Raw genomic sequence first — 15892 nt, forward strand, 5'->3', positions numbered from 1 at the left:
TGCATCAGCAAACTTCCTGATGATAGACAAAAGTGTACACGAAAAGAATACAGAAGACAGACAGAAGGTTCTGTACACGTGGATCTGCATGTTTATCGCTGAGCATGATTCGGATTCCACATTCAAACATGGTGGTAGTGTAAAGTTTGAGGGCACTTGGTGGCTTTAGGACCTGAAGGGCTTGCTTTAATTGATGGAACCATGAATACCACTTTATATCAAAAAATCCTGATGCAGAATGTCTGACTCTGAATTTGACCTTGAACTCAAGTGCACCTGGGGTATGCAGACACCACCAATTTCACATCTGAATGGCCCCGAAAAGGCCAATTAAAGTTTTGAAGTTGCCTACTGAAAGTTCAGAATTTAATCCAGTTGAGATGTGGTGGCATGAACTTTAGACCAGGAATGCTTTGAAACCCTCAGGATAACATCACTGTTGGACAATGTCTCCCACCTCATGCAAAGAGTTTTTGCAGAGCTGGGGAGCTCTTTCAGTGACAGACTGTTGCATCCTAGATGCTCAAAGGAGCACTTCCACAGGTCCTTCACCCCAGCTGCTGTTAGATTATATAGTGTCGACTTACTTTTTCTCATACGGCATGGTTGGTTTGAGTAACTTATTCCCTTAATAGATTAAATTATCAACTAAAATCAGATATTTGTGTGTACTTTGTTATATACTACCTAGTATAATATTATAATGATTTTGAATATCTAAAACAAAAGCACAAAACCAAAAACAGAAGAACTCTGTCAGGACAGAAATGTCAATTTAGGATACTGAACATAATTTGGGAGGGGTTTAGCTGTCATATGAGCTATTTTTAAAACCAATGGATTAATTAAAAGTCAGGTCAAAAGTAAGCTATTGTTTCACTTTTTTTTCCAGCTTCTCTCTCTCTCTCTCTCTCTCTCTCTCTCTCTCTCTCTCTCTCTCTCTCTCTCTCTATCTATCTATATATATATATATATATATATATATATATATATATATATATATATATATATATATATATATATATATATATATATATATATGCTCTTCTGCAGCTCTTGCCTTACAATTGCTTGCTGCCAGTCTCTTTGCTTCAGGATATTGTCAGTTATCCTTTGTTTTATGATCAAATCAAGGAAACAGATAAATAAAATATTGGTGATTGTTTCCAATGAATTCCTTCTACAGCACCAAATAAATCTCTGCAAACCCTGTAGGAAAGCACCTCATGGTGTTATTGTTTATGACTAGCTGGTGCACTCTCATTGTGTCTGCTGTGGGCTCTCATAGATTTTTATGTATACCGTCTCACCATCTCTCTTTGCTGACATGCTGCGTTATTGTTCCTATAGAGCAGAGACCAGATTCTTTCTTTTTCATATCACAGAAAATAATGTGCAGAATCCTCACAAGCCATCAAAAATTATAATTAACAACAAACGAAAATACCACAGAAATGGATGAATGAAAATGTTCATATACAAAGTGTACTGCACCTTGAGAAGCTTTAATTCAACCTTTATTTAAAAGATCCTTCAAACAAATAACCAATTGTTTATTCATCATTGCTGATCTTTTTAAATTAAGTTTTCTTTCAACAGTACATTTAAAATAATCTGCAAAAGAGCTATGAGAATGAAATGCCTGCTTCTGACTTTTTTTAATTTGATAAGACCTAGCAACAATTCTGACTCGTATCAAATGTTTTCTGTATCCTACAATCTTCTCACAATAGTTTTCTTGGACTCTTTTTGGATGAGAAAAAAAAACTGCATTGCGTCTTAAAGGCACAGGAAGACAATGGAAAGTATTTAATGGTAGTTTTGAAATTGTGAAAGACTTTTTTGACATTGGCCCATATCTAAACAATATTTGGGATACAGGGATAGTAAGACTTTTAGAAGTGAAGTTATGCTAAGTTACAGTTTTCTTACTGGTACCAGAAATGTCAAAGCAGTGAGTTTCTAGAAAAATTAAGAAATCCTCAGAGCAGTGGATGGCTAACAGCTAAACAGCCCTCTTTTACAGTTTCAAAATTGTTCTCTGACTCAAACTTCAGCTGTGCTAGCACATAGCAGAAGCTACCGGTTGTGTCAACTGAATTAGGATGTGTGATTGAAACTAGGAAGCCTTGAAAAGCACATACATTTGCAATTGTGATACTAACATGTAACTGACAGACTAAAGCAAAATACTAGAGTTTATTCCACTTATGTCAGACTTAGAGCAGACTGTTAAGCAGTTTTACCAGATTGAGCGGGTTTCCACCCAATGGGGCTTTTTTTTGAATACATTGGTCTGGAAAAAAACAGCTTTGGGCGGGTTGTTAAAATTTGGACAGCTTTTCACAACATTTAGTGGGTTTTAAAAAGTACTCGTACGAACATTTTATCAAAATAGTGGTCATTGTGTGGAAGAAAAGTAAAAAAATAAAAATAAAAATGTGTACCTTGTAATAAAATGCTGTTTCCTTGCACTCATTTTATTAGTTAATTATTTTTGAAATGTCTACAATCTGATGTACCAGACATCATCAATGATAGTCATTGGCTTATCAAATTTCACCATGAATTGGTTATATTCAAGGGTAATTTTAAACACCTTATATATGGGGTTCAACTGATCAACTTGTTTCCTGGATGCCAGATGTGTGTGAAAGAGAAAACTAAGTGTATTTGCTTTTCAATTAAAAAAACGTCATTACAGTCTTTGAATATCCAGATCATTGGGGTCCCTATTGAGCATGTACCACAAGAAAAAATATTTAGGAATTATTCTGGACGCTCAGTTAAATTTCAGGAGCCATGTTGATAAAATCAGCAAAACTGTTAGATCTTACATAAACTGTTATAAAATAAATAGGAATTGCTTAACACTTCACTGTGCTGAGATGTTTTTAAACTCCATGATCCTCTCACACTACTCTTATGGAGCTACAGTCTGCTCTCAGACTAGCCAAACCATCCTTAAACCATGAGCAAGTCTTTATAATCAGGCTCTTAAGGTTTTATATCAAAAGCCAATCAGATTTCACCACTGTCACATTTTGGCTAAATTTGGCATTTTAGACTTTCCTAATTTTATAAATTCTAAGCTTTTAAAATTGATTTTTAAGTGTTCAAATTGACACACACCTACACCATTGAGTAATTGCATACAGAGACTGCAGGGCAATAGCAGATCCACTAGAGCGGCTTCCGAGGGAAATTGTAAGGTCCCCTTTCACAGAACCACTTTTGCTCAAAGTGCTTTGTCCGTGAGAGGATTAGTAATGTGGAACTCACTTCCTGGTGATTTTAAGTCTATAACCAGTTTTAGTATATATTAAAAAAACAAACAAAACTCTGGTTATGCCAAAAACAGAACTGTAATCATTTTTGATGTTTCTATATTTTACTGCATGTCTTTAGATGTTGTCAATATAATGTTGTGCTATTTCAAATAACTATTATTTTAACTTTTAGTGGCACTTTTTAAAAAAGCCCATCTAGGGACAAGTGCTGCAAATTAGCAGTAGCTATTGCACTATGACGCCAACATGGGACTGCTGTCATGTTCAGTTTGTCTATGTCGATGTGTGTCTGTCCCTACCAAATAAACTTTGAAATTAAATGTTAGATTGATCTACACTCTGTAAAAAAGAGAACTTTTATATTAAGTTAGATTCACAACTCATGCTGGCTGGCTAATAACCTTTTTGTGTTGCTATGACAGCGTAATTGGGAAGTGATCTTTGTGTATAGGTTATCTGGTTGCCTGAGACATTTTGTGTCCCTGCCTACATATACCTGCTTCTTTCATCCTCAGACTGCCAGAACGTCTCATCTTGTCCCATTGCCTGCAAGGCCTTGTTTACCAATGTTTTCCCAGCGCCCTGCCTGGCTGTCCCTCGGACTTGCTCTTGCCCAGCCCACTCTAGTTTGTTTTACTAGTGCTTGTGTGCTCCGCCTGGGGAAGGTCACAACCGGATTCTTTGTGATGTGCTCTGCATCACTGGGAACTATTTGCTACTTCAGGTCAAGTCTGCGTCACCCCACAACTTCTGCTCAGTTCCTGTATGTGTCTGGTTCAACCAGCAGCATCGGTTTAAGTCTGGTTCTCCCTGCCTGGTCATCTTTTCAATACACTTTTTAAACGTAATTCTGCTGTCTGGCTTGAATATCGGATTCTCAGAACTCTACCCATGACATATGAATAGAGAGAGTACCACTTTGGCGAGTTTTCTGTTGTAAGGTGTTCATCAAACTGGAGTTTATAGACTATAATTTTATACCTTCAAAGACATGAATAAAATATTACCTGAACATCCAATTATGTTATTTTTACGCTGCCAACTGCTATTAAAACATGTCAATCTGCTAAATCTTAAGTAAATCAGCAGCTTTCAGGGGAGGGAGCAATAACACAGAGGTAATTTCTTTTAAAGCAGTGTGTTTGTCCCTGGGCGTAATTCACTACCTCACATTTATTTGATCAGAAAGATTTACACAGCTAAATATGTCCGATCCCTCGAGCCACTGAAGAGGTAATTAAACCTGTATCTCCACTGCTCTGACAAAACAAATTGATTTGGACCCATCTTGGTTCAAAGATGTTGGATGCACACGAACATCACTGCATAAATGTGTTTGCTGAGCAAGAATGACTGAAAAAGCGAGTCATAAACACATATGGTGGTCTGACCTCCGTGCTTAAGAATGCAGAGGCTGAAGGGAGAAGTGGAAAAAATAGCTCATCTACACCTGAGGGCAAGAGACTAATTAAGTAGAGAGATGTGCCCTTTTTCTCACTCTCTCTGGGAGAGAATATATATTTGTGTATTTAGAATCAATAAAGAGCCATAGTTATCACAGCCAGATGCACAAAGAACACCGCGTCTCATCGCACGTCAGCATGAGATGTACTGCAGAAACGAAAGAAAAGGACCTCTTCTGAAATGTATGTGCTTCCATCTCTGCGTGCTAATCTAACTTTGACATCAACAATTAATTCAACACGCAAGAGTCAAAGCTTTTTTTCTAATAGAATCAACATAAAGCAGACCCAGCTAACCTGCCAAAGATAAATTAAGGTAAATATTATTTGACAAGGGCAATGCTACCAAAGAATTGAAAAAAAATTTCAGTCTGAGACACAACTGCAATACAACTCCCATCCCCCAAATAAAAACACTTTCACAGTGTGATGGTCAGTTGTGATGCATTGATGTAAAACAATACAATTATTTTCAGTTTGCTATGCAGTTTTAGATCCTGTTGTTATAAGACAGTCTGGCAGAAGAAATATATTTTCTAAAAAGACTGAAACTGAAATCCTTCAGCTAATTTGGTGGCTGCATTTCTCAACAATTGGCTGGAAGCAATGTTGAAGCAGCCAACGAGTTTTAATCTTCTTTGGAGGTCTAAACTTTTGGGGTCATGACAGCATCCGAAATTATCAGTCAAAGGGATCTGAGATTATTACCTGATTAAAAATGAATGATAGTAGAACTGGAAGGGGTTGTAAAAAAAAAAAAAGCCTAATTACTCAAGAAACACGAGTATATGACTAAAGACAAGGAAGATAAACAATCAGAACAAGGACTGACTAAACTGAAAAGCGTTAATGTTGGGGATGGGGTTGATAGCATGTGATCTACATGTGAGCCTAATAAATAGATAGCACGCAGCTAAAGTGGAAAACCGACAATGCAGGAAATAAATCCAAAAACAAATAAAATTCTAAAACATATAAATTATAACAGCACCCGTCTTCAGACCTCTAACCATAATGTCCAAAAACAGATCTGGAGGTTGGCCAAGAAGCAACAGGAGTCACCAGCAAAGCTCACGAGAGGCAATCCAGCCAGCCATGAACAGCATAACCTTTCTGGAGCACTTTGAGGAACAGAGGGTAAGTCTTGTTGACAGGTAGGTCATCGAAAACCAGGAAGCCCCTCAGCTGTCATGATCTGGTCGATCTGCTGTCTTCATTCTGCTTCACCTTCCCTGTTCTGTGTAATCAGTCTCATGCTCTGTACCTGTGAGGCTCTCTCACCATGCTACCAGAATCAAGCTCATCTTACACACCTGTTTTCTGCCCTTCATAAGCTTGCTGAAGACATTTCAGACAGCGGCAGTTTATTGAAAGCTTTTTCTGAGAGCAAGTTGAGCCTTTTTTTTTTCCTTCTCTCTCTCTCCATGCCCTATTATCTTGTCAAGACCCTGATCATGTTTCGTGGAGTTCCCTGCCTTGCCACATTCTTGTCGGACGTCTACTAAGCCTCTGTTTTCTGGACCTCAAATTGGATTTGAACCATGACAATGCCAGGTCTCCAGCTTGCTCCTGCAGAGGATTACCGACAGTCACCAGGATTTGTCCTTTCTGTAAACCATTTAGGAGCAACACTGTGTCTGCCTTAGATTTTGGGTCTCCTGCCTGTTAGAACATTACATTGGCAGACACAAGAACAGTTAGATCACCACCAAAACACTCACCTGTAACAGGAAGAGGCTCCTGAGACCTTGGTGGAGGTCTGGAGGCAACAGGGGGCAGTAGCGGCTTGAAATGAGGCAGTAGTCCACCAATCGGACTCCAAGAGAGTGTAGAGGAGGTGCTGCAATTCGGCCCCTAGAGGCTACAGAGGAGGCCCAGCTAGTCGTACACCTATTTGAATGTGTGATAAAACTTATTGATCCGACTGAGTTAATTCATTATTTTGGACAACATGTTGGCATCCTATTGCTACTTTTATGTTCAGCCGCATGGTCCAAGTAGGCGCTACATGATGTGCTAATGGATGACAAATCCTCTTAATGTTCTTCTGAAACAGAAGTGTCATCTTATTGAGCTTTGTGTCACAAAGCCATTGTCCACTAGTTTTATGTCTATGTGTGGATGCGCTAGCAGCCACCTACTATCGATTCTGACCCAGTTTGCAATGTTAGCAAGCGATAATACTGGCACTTGCTGGACATTCTTGGAAGTCATGTAACCTTTTTGTGTGAAACTGAAGATGTCAGCTGAACAACATGAAGGTTATCTGGAAAACTTGAACAGTGTATGAAAAGTAGTGCGATAGCTGTACATTTGTCTTCAGAGATAATTGTAGCACATTATGATCCTAAGCAAATATGTTCCTGTTTTAGAATATATATTTCTGCTACCAAGCTTTGTCCTTGTGATTTGACTTTACTAAAAGGAAATTTCAGTCACATTTGATGATGGAGCAAAAGGTCAAAACTTCAAATTTCCATGGGAATAAAGTTATTTGCATTGATAACTCTGCTCAATTAAGAAAACATTTGGTTTGTCTACAAAAAACGAAAAAAAGATGTGAAAGTACAAAGTTTATTCAACACTTCTGACCAATACGGCATCCAGCAGCTCTTGGTTTCTTTGTCCTTGGCCTGATACTTGTTTTGAACATCCTCTTTGGCTTAGTTGGTTTCAGTTGTCCTTGGATTAGTTTATGTTCTGCGCCTCAGCGGACTTAAAGAGCTTTGTTTTTCTTCCAGCCGGCCTGCCTGCTTGCCTCCGGATGGTGTCTCTGCACCTGGCTTGCTCTCCCAATCCCTCCATCCGTGACACTTCATTCCCTCATCCCCAGGGACATAATTCCATTGTTTCAAAGAACGCAAAGAAGAAAAGAATTGAACAGAGGAATACATTCTGAGGGGATTTTTCCTTTTAAATTTGTATTTTTTTTCTCCTATAGAATAAACTGGAGACAATGTGTGCCCTTGACCCTGAAGTAGAAAATCCAACCACTGCCCACTTAAAGGAGACAAATCCTAAAATCTTGATCAAAAGACAACACTGAAAACACAACCACACACACACATCTATCTATACATACATACTTGCACACATACAGACATACATACATACATATACCTCCAGCACATGAGGCAAGACAAGATAATCATCATCTTTATTGTCATTGTGACATACATTCCATTGAAACTGGTCCTCATTCAGCCCAATGATACTTAGGGAGCAGTGGGCCGCCACTGCGCGGTGCTGGGGGAGATTTCTGAGACCAAGGGTTTTGCTCAGAAACCCAGAGTGACAGCCTGCAGTTTAACCAGGAACCTTGCAGCCCCTTAAGGACACAAGCACCCTGCTCTCTAACCACCATGCCCCCACTCCCAGCCTCCAGAATTCAGGCTGTTTGAGGTTTCACTTTTTGAAAGGCAGTGCAACCTAATTTAAAAAAGCAACAGAGACACTTTTTTCTACCACCGACTGGAAGCAATGTAAGGGTTAATTACTTTGGTGTCATTAGTAAGTAACAGTTCCAAGTTGCCACGTTCTGATAACACATTTCCTTAATTTTCTTTATAACACTGTGCTATCAATACTTTTTTTCTGCTTAGTGCCAAAAATGCTGCCAGATACAGGATTTAAAAGTGGTGGGAGCTTCTTCAATGCTTATGTAACCAAGCATTGTTGGCCATTCAGATGAGAAGTAACTTGGCCAGCCAGAATGATGTTGAATAGCAATCTAAATTCAGCACATCATCAATCTGGGACTGCTCCTATTAAGTGCGTTTGGGGAAAGGAGGGACATTCAACAGAACTCTCCAAGCTGATTGGGCAAAGTGACACCTTGTGCCCACCTAAAAAAGGGTTGTTTTAGCCAATAATGGTATCCAATTAAAACGTATGCAGTAAGCACCATGAGAAACCACCAAAAAGGTAAGCTAGTCAAGGCACTTCTTGCTGTTCCATTATCAAAGATGAACTTATGAATTCTCACAAAATGCTGCCATGTTCATGTTGGGTTGGCTGTGGGCTTGTAAGTTCTTGCTTTTACTGCACCGGTATGTGTTGGCTTAAACCACAATACTGCAACGTGGTCGGACCATTTTTGGTTTGGACACAAATGGTTGAAGTCAGAGCGGTACAAGATGGATTATCATGTGTTTGTAAACATAAAAATACAAAGATTTCATCTTGCAGGCAAAGTTAGATGAGAAATCTTTAGAATTCAAATCTGTTGACTACAGAGGGTAATGCAATAACAATTTTTTTTATTACTTCAAAATAGAAATCTCATTGCAGATACAACTGCTTTTAACATACACTTTTTACCTGTGGCTCACAATAATAGCTTAGACCTTCTTTTCCAGATGAACTTAGATGCTACCAACCAAGAGAACTTTGTCTATTCACATCAAAGGCATGTTACACATTGACAAATACATTGACTGACATTTTCTCTTTTTTTTACCAGTAGCTAGTTTTATGACTACTTTTCTAAAATAAGGTGTTTTTTCATCTGTAAAGGAATCTCTGAACTTCATTTTAAATTGTGATTTTCAGTCACTAGACACGACATAAACATCTAAATAGTTTAAACTACAGAAAAAAACTTGTGCAGAAGACCACACTGTGTGACCACAGGTATTTGTCTACTAGGGATTTGTGTCAATATGGGCACGCTAAATATAAGCCCTAAAAATGTGCACCTGGATATGTGTCAAATTAGCACATCAAAAAAAAGAAACTGAGTAAGCCTGGAGAAAACACCATAAACTTCACCTCAACAGTTATCAGCACACCCCACCAGACATTACAGCTAAAGTTCACTCAAGTAGAGGAACAAGAACTAATTTCAGTGCGGCCATCACAGTTGGCTGGAAGCTGTAAATTTTTCTGAGTGAAAGGCAGCTTAAGAGTAAAAAAAAAGGCAATCTACGAAAAAAAAGCAGGGGAGGGCTGTGTGTGTGTGTGCGCAAGCGTCAGTCTCTTTAAATAGACACCCTCAGAGGGTGAGAAGAGGACATAGAGGTGAACATGATATGAGGAGAGGGGAAACCAGGCATCCGCTGGAGGGACATAATTAACAAATTGAATTCTGTGTGTGACGGATGACGTGACTACGTTGTACTGTACTCTATGTCTGGCTGATTTAGTGTGTCTGCTTGCATGCTCAGGGGCGGATAGTGCCACCAAATACTGAATGCAGATGGTCTTTATTTAAACCCAGCAAAAATAAATAAAAAAACATACTCCGTGTCTCCATTCACTCGTACATCCATGGCATTTGATTAGGAGCCCAGCAGCATGTGCATATGTGTGTTTTGTGGTCTGCTTACACAGATCCAACTGTGTGTGAGTTAAACTAACCAAACGTGATGGTACTATATCAAAGTATGAGCTGGATCAAACAAGGGCGAATGAATTTAAACCACATCTCACAATGATAGAGCAGCAATGTGCAAAATAGAAGGTTCATGTACGATACAAAAAGGCATCTTAGATGTACACCACATGGACTTTCCACTGATCGTTGACTGACATCAATCATTCATGATGGCATGACATCAATCCACTGCTTGGGACCTCAAAGAACACATTAATTCCCACACAAAATATATATCTCCAAAATGTATTTGTTTATATAAAAGTTTGACAGCTTTTCATTTTCCTAGACATTCTGTATTCAACTCTCTCGCTGTCTAAAACGGATGGACCTGGCCGCAGACCTCCAGCATATCACCTGCCCAGCCTCTGAAGCTGTGGATGAGCTAGTGGAGCACTACAACACTTTTCTGAGCAGTGTCCTCGACTCTCATGCTCCTGCTAAGACAGTTGAAGTCACGTTTGAATGCTCTTCCTCCTGGTGCACACTGGAGCTACAGTTAATTAAAACAACTGGCCGTGCACTGGAATGTCAACTCAGACACACTGGCCACACCGTCCACCAGCTGGCCTTCCGTGAACATCAAAAATTCTGTAGCCAAGCCCTAAAGGTCGCTTGGTCGACATTCTACTCCAATCTTATTAATAAGAACCCTGGAAATTCCAAGAAGCTCTTCTCCACAATAAATCACCTCCAGAAGCCACAAACACCCTCACTGACTGAAGCTACAGTTGAGCGATGCAATTGACTTCTTTAGATCTAAAGTCAACAACATCTGCTTTATGTTGCCCGTCTCCCTCTCCTCCTGCTCCGTCCAACCTTGCGGTGAGTCTGCCATCCTTGCCATTTTCCTTGCTGCTCTGAGGTCCAGCAGAGTTACATTGAGAAAATCATCAGAGGAATGAAGCCGGCCACCTGCTACTTAGACCCCTTCCCATCTACTCTGCTTAAGTCACACATCTCCATCCTCAGCCCAATCATCACTCAGGCTGTAAACCTTTAACTTCAAGCCGCCCAGGTTCCACTTGCCTTCAAAGCTGCTATCATTTGTCCCGTCCTGAAGAAACCCTCCCTGGACCCGGACTACCTCGCAAACTACAGGCCTATTTCAAACCTCCCCTTTCTATCCAAGATACTTAGAGAAAGAGAAAACAGTTGCCATACAGCTTCAGGACTACATCACATATAACAACTAGTTTGAAAAATTTCAGTCAGGCTTTTGTTCAGCCCACAGCACCGAGACAGCTCTGCTCAGGGTGACATTCGACCTTCTGATGACTGCTGACTCAGGGTCACTATAACTCCTCAGCCTCCAGAATCTCACAGGAGCTTTGGAAACTGTGGACCACACCGTCCTCTTTGAGTGTCTCTATAACATCAATCAAGTGACGGACCATCTTTCAGACAGGAATGTACATGTCCCGCCTGGAGGATGTGAGTCCAAGCTGATCGGTGTCACCTGTGCTGATCCCCACGGGCCAGTCCTTGCCCCCACACCCTTTTCACCATTTACATTTTCAAACTTACCTTCCATGGACAGATCCTTCCCGTCTCCACCTCAGCAACAAACTGGGGAGTTCGATTTGACCCCCACTTGACCTTTAATGACCACATAAAACGTCTGTGCAAAACTACATTCCACCATCGCCACAGTATTTCAAAACTCCATCCCACTCTATCCCTCAACAACTGGTCCATGCCTTTATTTCTTCAAAGCTGGACTACTGCAACAGGCTCTTCATCTGGATACCTGGCAAAACCATCCAGAAGCTGCAATACATTCAAAACAGTGTTACCAGGGTCCTGATGAGATCCCGTAAACACAAGCACATCATCCTCATCCTTCAATCACTGCACTGGCTCCCTGTCTCATCCTGGATCAACAATAAAATTCTGCTGCTCACCCATAAATGCATCCATGGACATGCACCTACATACCTCCAAGAACTCATCACCCTACAGTCCACCACCCGCACCCTCAACACAGAGTGTTGGCCTTAGATGTGAGACTCAAGTTACTCATTAAATATGTTCTCCCACCGAATAGATACCAATTAAAAATACTTAAATGCCCATGTTTTGCCAGAAGATGGTAAAATTGTTAACAATATCTATATCAAAGTTCAAAAACTGTTCATTGCAATTATGGCTAAAGAAGTGCTAGTGTATTCCCTAAAGACTATTTTACTTAAACTTTTCCTTGACACTTTTTTTATCTTCTTACAGTTATGACCTTCTTCATCTTACTTCTGAGGTTTAATGGCAGCAGAATCAGAAGGAAGCAAGATGGATTCGGAAAAACCCATAACGACATTACTTCATTATTGTTGCAGTTTCTAGCACAGAAAGTAAAAGTGATCTCCAGAAACTTAGTTTTGCAAAATATCTTTTGTTTGCCACAAGACTCCATAAAGCCGCAGGCCACCCCCACATGGCATTATCAAATTTAATTTAAAAAATTATTATGACACTAATCAAAAAAACTGAGATAAATGGTGTCTGCAAAGAAGGAAGATGTGTGTTTAACACTTCATATCTAATGAGGTACTTACCCACCCTTGGTATATTCTGTTTGTGCAGTTCCACGCACCTCAGTGTCTTCTCTCAGTCATGTATGACGACACACAGAAACTTCTGACAATTTAGTCTGAAATAAAGAAAGGGAATAATTGAATAAATGCATTACTTTTCATTTGTGTTTTATATCACAGTGGGAACAATGTAGCAATTATCCTCAGAAAACAACATTAAGTAATTACAACTTTTTTTTGCTCTCTGATAATTCAGTGCCTCTTGTATTGTTTTATAGGGATTTTAAAATAATTTCTGCTTATAATGACAAAAACAAGCATTTTTTTTTCTAGGTTCATGTAACTAAATACACAGTGTCTCAATAAAATAACCCTTGTAATCTCTTAGTTAATGAGAAAATTAAAACAATCACCATAAGCTGAGCCCCATTATCAGGAGGTAATGAGACAAAAAACTTGTTCTCTTAAGATAATGCAATGAAAGTGAATTTTCTTGCTTGTCCTCTCTGCTTCTGTGCAAAAGTAAACCCAAGGCATCATGTACAACATACAACACTGATAAAGACTGGAGCACCCAGTTCTCCTGAAACTTGTTTCATGAATTGATGAATTTAAAAGGATTCTAAGTGTCTTTCCTAAGCAGCAGTTTTCCTTTCGACTTCCTGTCAACAGCTTTGATGAACTCATCTGTCACGTTAAAATAAAGGACCCTTGTTTGCTGTGTTCATCTCCCAAGCCCAGCTTACAACAATCAGGGGAAATCCAATTTTAATCATCACATGCAGAACAGCAAAAAGAAAAGAGTTTGGGTAAAGCAAGCAGATAAAACAATAATGTGGAAAATACAGAAAAAATAATCATAATGCATTTCAAATAATGCATGATTTTTTTCATCTATAGAAAAGCAGAAATCTCCACAAGTCATTACAATGAACACAGACAACAGAACTGAATGATTAGTTGTTCACGGCAAAACTATATCTTGAACATATATTTCCTCAACTTGTCTATGTTTCTGTTTCTTTGCATCATCTTCTAATTTGTTGCCGGGCATTTGGTGCCTTAGCAGTTTTAGGCATATCGTAAACAACCTTTTTTTGGTACTACCAAAAGATGTTTGGTGCTGGCCGTGAATCAATTTGACTCTGCCTTCGGCTCATTTCTCACCTGCTTTGACATGCAGTAATTTGAAGTGATGTTCTATAATCTGCTTACCGTGAACTGTGAGAAAATGTGTTGTTGTGACGCCATTACTATTATCTAATATGTGGAGGTGGCTCAGAGTTATTTTAGTTGAATCAGAAGACATAATCCCTAAGACGCATAGCTAGAAACAAGTAAGAATAAAAAAAATCACAGTACAATGGTACATAAAATGCACATACATAAATCATTCATGGAGTACAACTTAAAAAAAACAACTTTTACACAAAAATGTGTTTGAGACCTTACACACCGCTTAAGTGACTGCAAAGGCTTCATAAAAAAATCTGAAACATCTCTCAGAAACCACAATATTTCTTCTCAAACCTAAGAGAAACCCAATATGTATTTATCCATTCAGTTTCAGTCATCTGCATGCTGTCCACTGTTAAAAAAAAGTGGTTACGTGAGTTTGGTTTAATCAGGTGTCATAGTCTGTAATAATCATAGTCCACTGACCCAAGAAGGTGTAAATTATATGCGATACAAAATGTCCAGGACATAATATGCAATTAATGTATTATAATTATTGATATTTATCTCGATAAATCATCAATATACCAAACTATTAAGAAAAATATGACATGTATTGTGTCATTTTTGTACTGTTCTGATGTGAAATTTCTTGTTTTGTTTTGGTCCACTATGCAGAGTTTGTTGCACACATCCAGATCCAGATAGCCACAGCTGCAGATCAGCTGACATTTTCACCTTTTTCTGTTTCCATCACTTTGGTTTGCGACTTCAATGAAAGTCCTCTCGGCTGTTCCCTTATTCAGGGGTCACCATAGCAAATCATTACAACTTTCACGCAGACTTGGCCGAGCTTTTATGCCGGATGACACTTCCCGATGCAACCAGAATTCGAAGCCAGTGTCCCATTGATCAAAGATGCTTACTTCGCCCGCTACACCACAGATGGACTCAGTTTGGGACTAATTACAATTCCCACAGTCTCTGCGACGTGCTGTTTTCTGTCAGTGACCAACTATAGCAAGCACGCTATGTTGCAATTTTGACAACTTAAACATAGGCTGGGCATCAAAATGTCATAACTTTTTTTTTGTTAATTATCTTGTATGAAAATTAAAATCATGCATTGATTGTTGTGAATCCTGATGAATTGTGTGCTTGTCTCTTCTGATCACAAACTTTCTTTGGCAGCAGACTCTTCTTCTAGGTCACCAGCTAAAAAGGAAAGCACTTTTATCACTGTAGTAGTGTGTTTTGTGCAATGTGTGTGTATGTGTGTGTGCGTGCATGTGTGCAAGTGCGCTCCCACGTGTGTGTGTGTGTGTGTGTGTGCGTGTGTGTGTGTGTGTGTGCGTGTGTGTGTGTGTGTGAGATTTGACAAGCTTGGTCAACACCAGGTTTTAATGTCAGGGCTGCATTTCATAGAATCTTTTAGAGATGTAAATGCGACCCCTTCTTTTGCACTTAGACGTCTGTTTTATTCTGCACAACAAACAGCCTACGTGTTCTGACAACGTTCATCAGTTTAGAGTTGAAGCCTTTATTGTGTTTGATCAAAGTGCTGGTTTTATACATGCCTCTTTATTTCTCAGTTTATCGTCCTCCTTTGTTAGCTGTCAACTGCTCATTGCTCAAACAGACTAACAAAGCTTCACACGGCGTCTTTGTTAGTAAGACTGACTTTTGAGTTTTTACAAGATCTGGTTCTTGAAAGCTTGGGCCACTAAAACAAAAGACATAAACATCCTGAAGCACTGCCTCATTGCAACATGATTCCACAAAGAGGGTAATTTACAGAGATTTGGAGAAAATATTTAACTTGGTCATAAGTTTTTCATGCTAAGACCACAAATGTCAGCGTATCGTATCAAGGCTTTATGTGACACATCGACAATATAGTTAGATTTGTGAAATGGGAGGAAATATATACATGGTTTTACCTTTTATTGTAAATTAAAACCTGAAAAGTCTGGCATTCATTTGTACCACCCCCCAACATTTCATAGAACCCTCTTTTGCTGTAATTGCAGCTGCAATCTTTTGGGGGGTAAATAGCTC

At 39.2% G+C, this 15892-nt stretch overlaps 1 protein-coding gene across 2 annotated transcripts in view; it reads right to left on the minus strand.

The window, feature by feature from the left end:
* Window positions 1-15892, minus strand: part of htr2cl1 (5-hydroxytryptamine (serotonin) receptor 2C, G protein-coupled-like 1) — a 141225-nt gene that overhangs the window by 99582 nt on the left and 25751 nt on the right. Inside the window, exon 2 of one of the 2 annotated variants that reach the window (XM_036146273.1) lies at window positions 12684-12774. The gene's annotated coding sequence lies outside the window, so the exon portion shown is untranslated. Of the gene's footprint in view, window positions 1-12679; window positions 12775-15892 lie in introns of both variants that reach the window. The other variant, XM_036146272.1, reaches the window with a different exon arrangement.

Source organism: Fundulus heteroclitus, chromosome 14 (assembly GCF_011125445.2).
Source record: "Fundulus heteroclitus isolate FHET01 chromosome 14, MU-UCD_Fhet_4.1, whole genome shotgun sequence".
Taxonomy (NCBI): Eukaryota; Metazoa; Chordata; class Actinopteri; order Cyprinodontiformes; family Fundulidae; genus Fundulus; species Fundulus heteroclitus.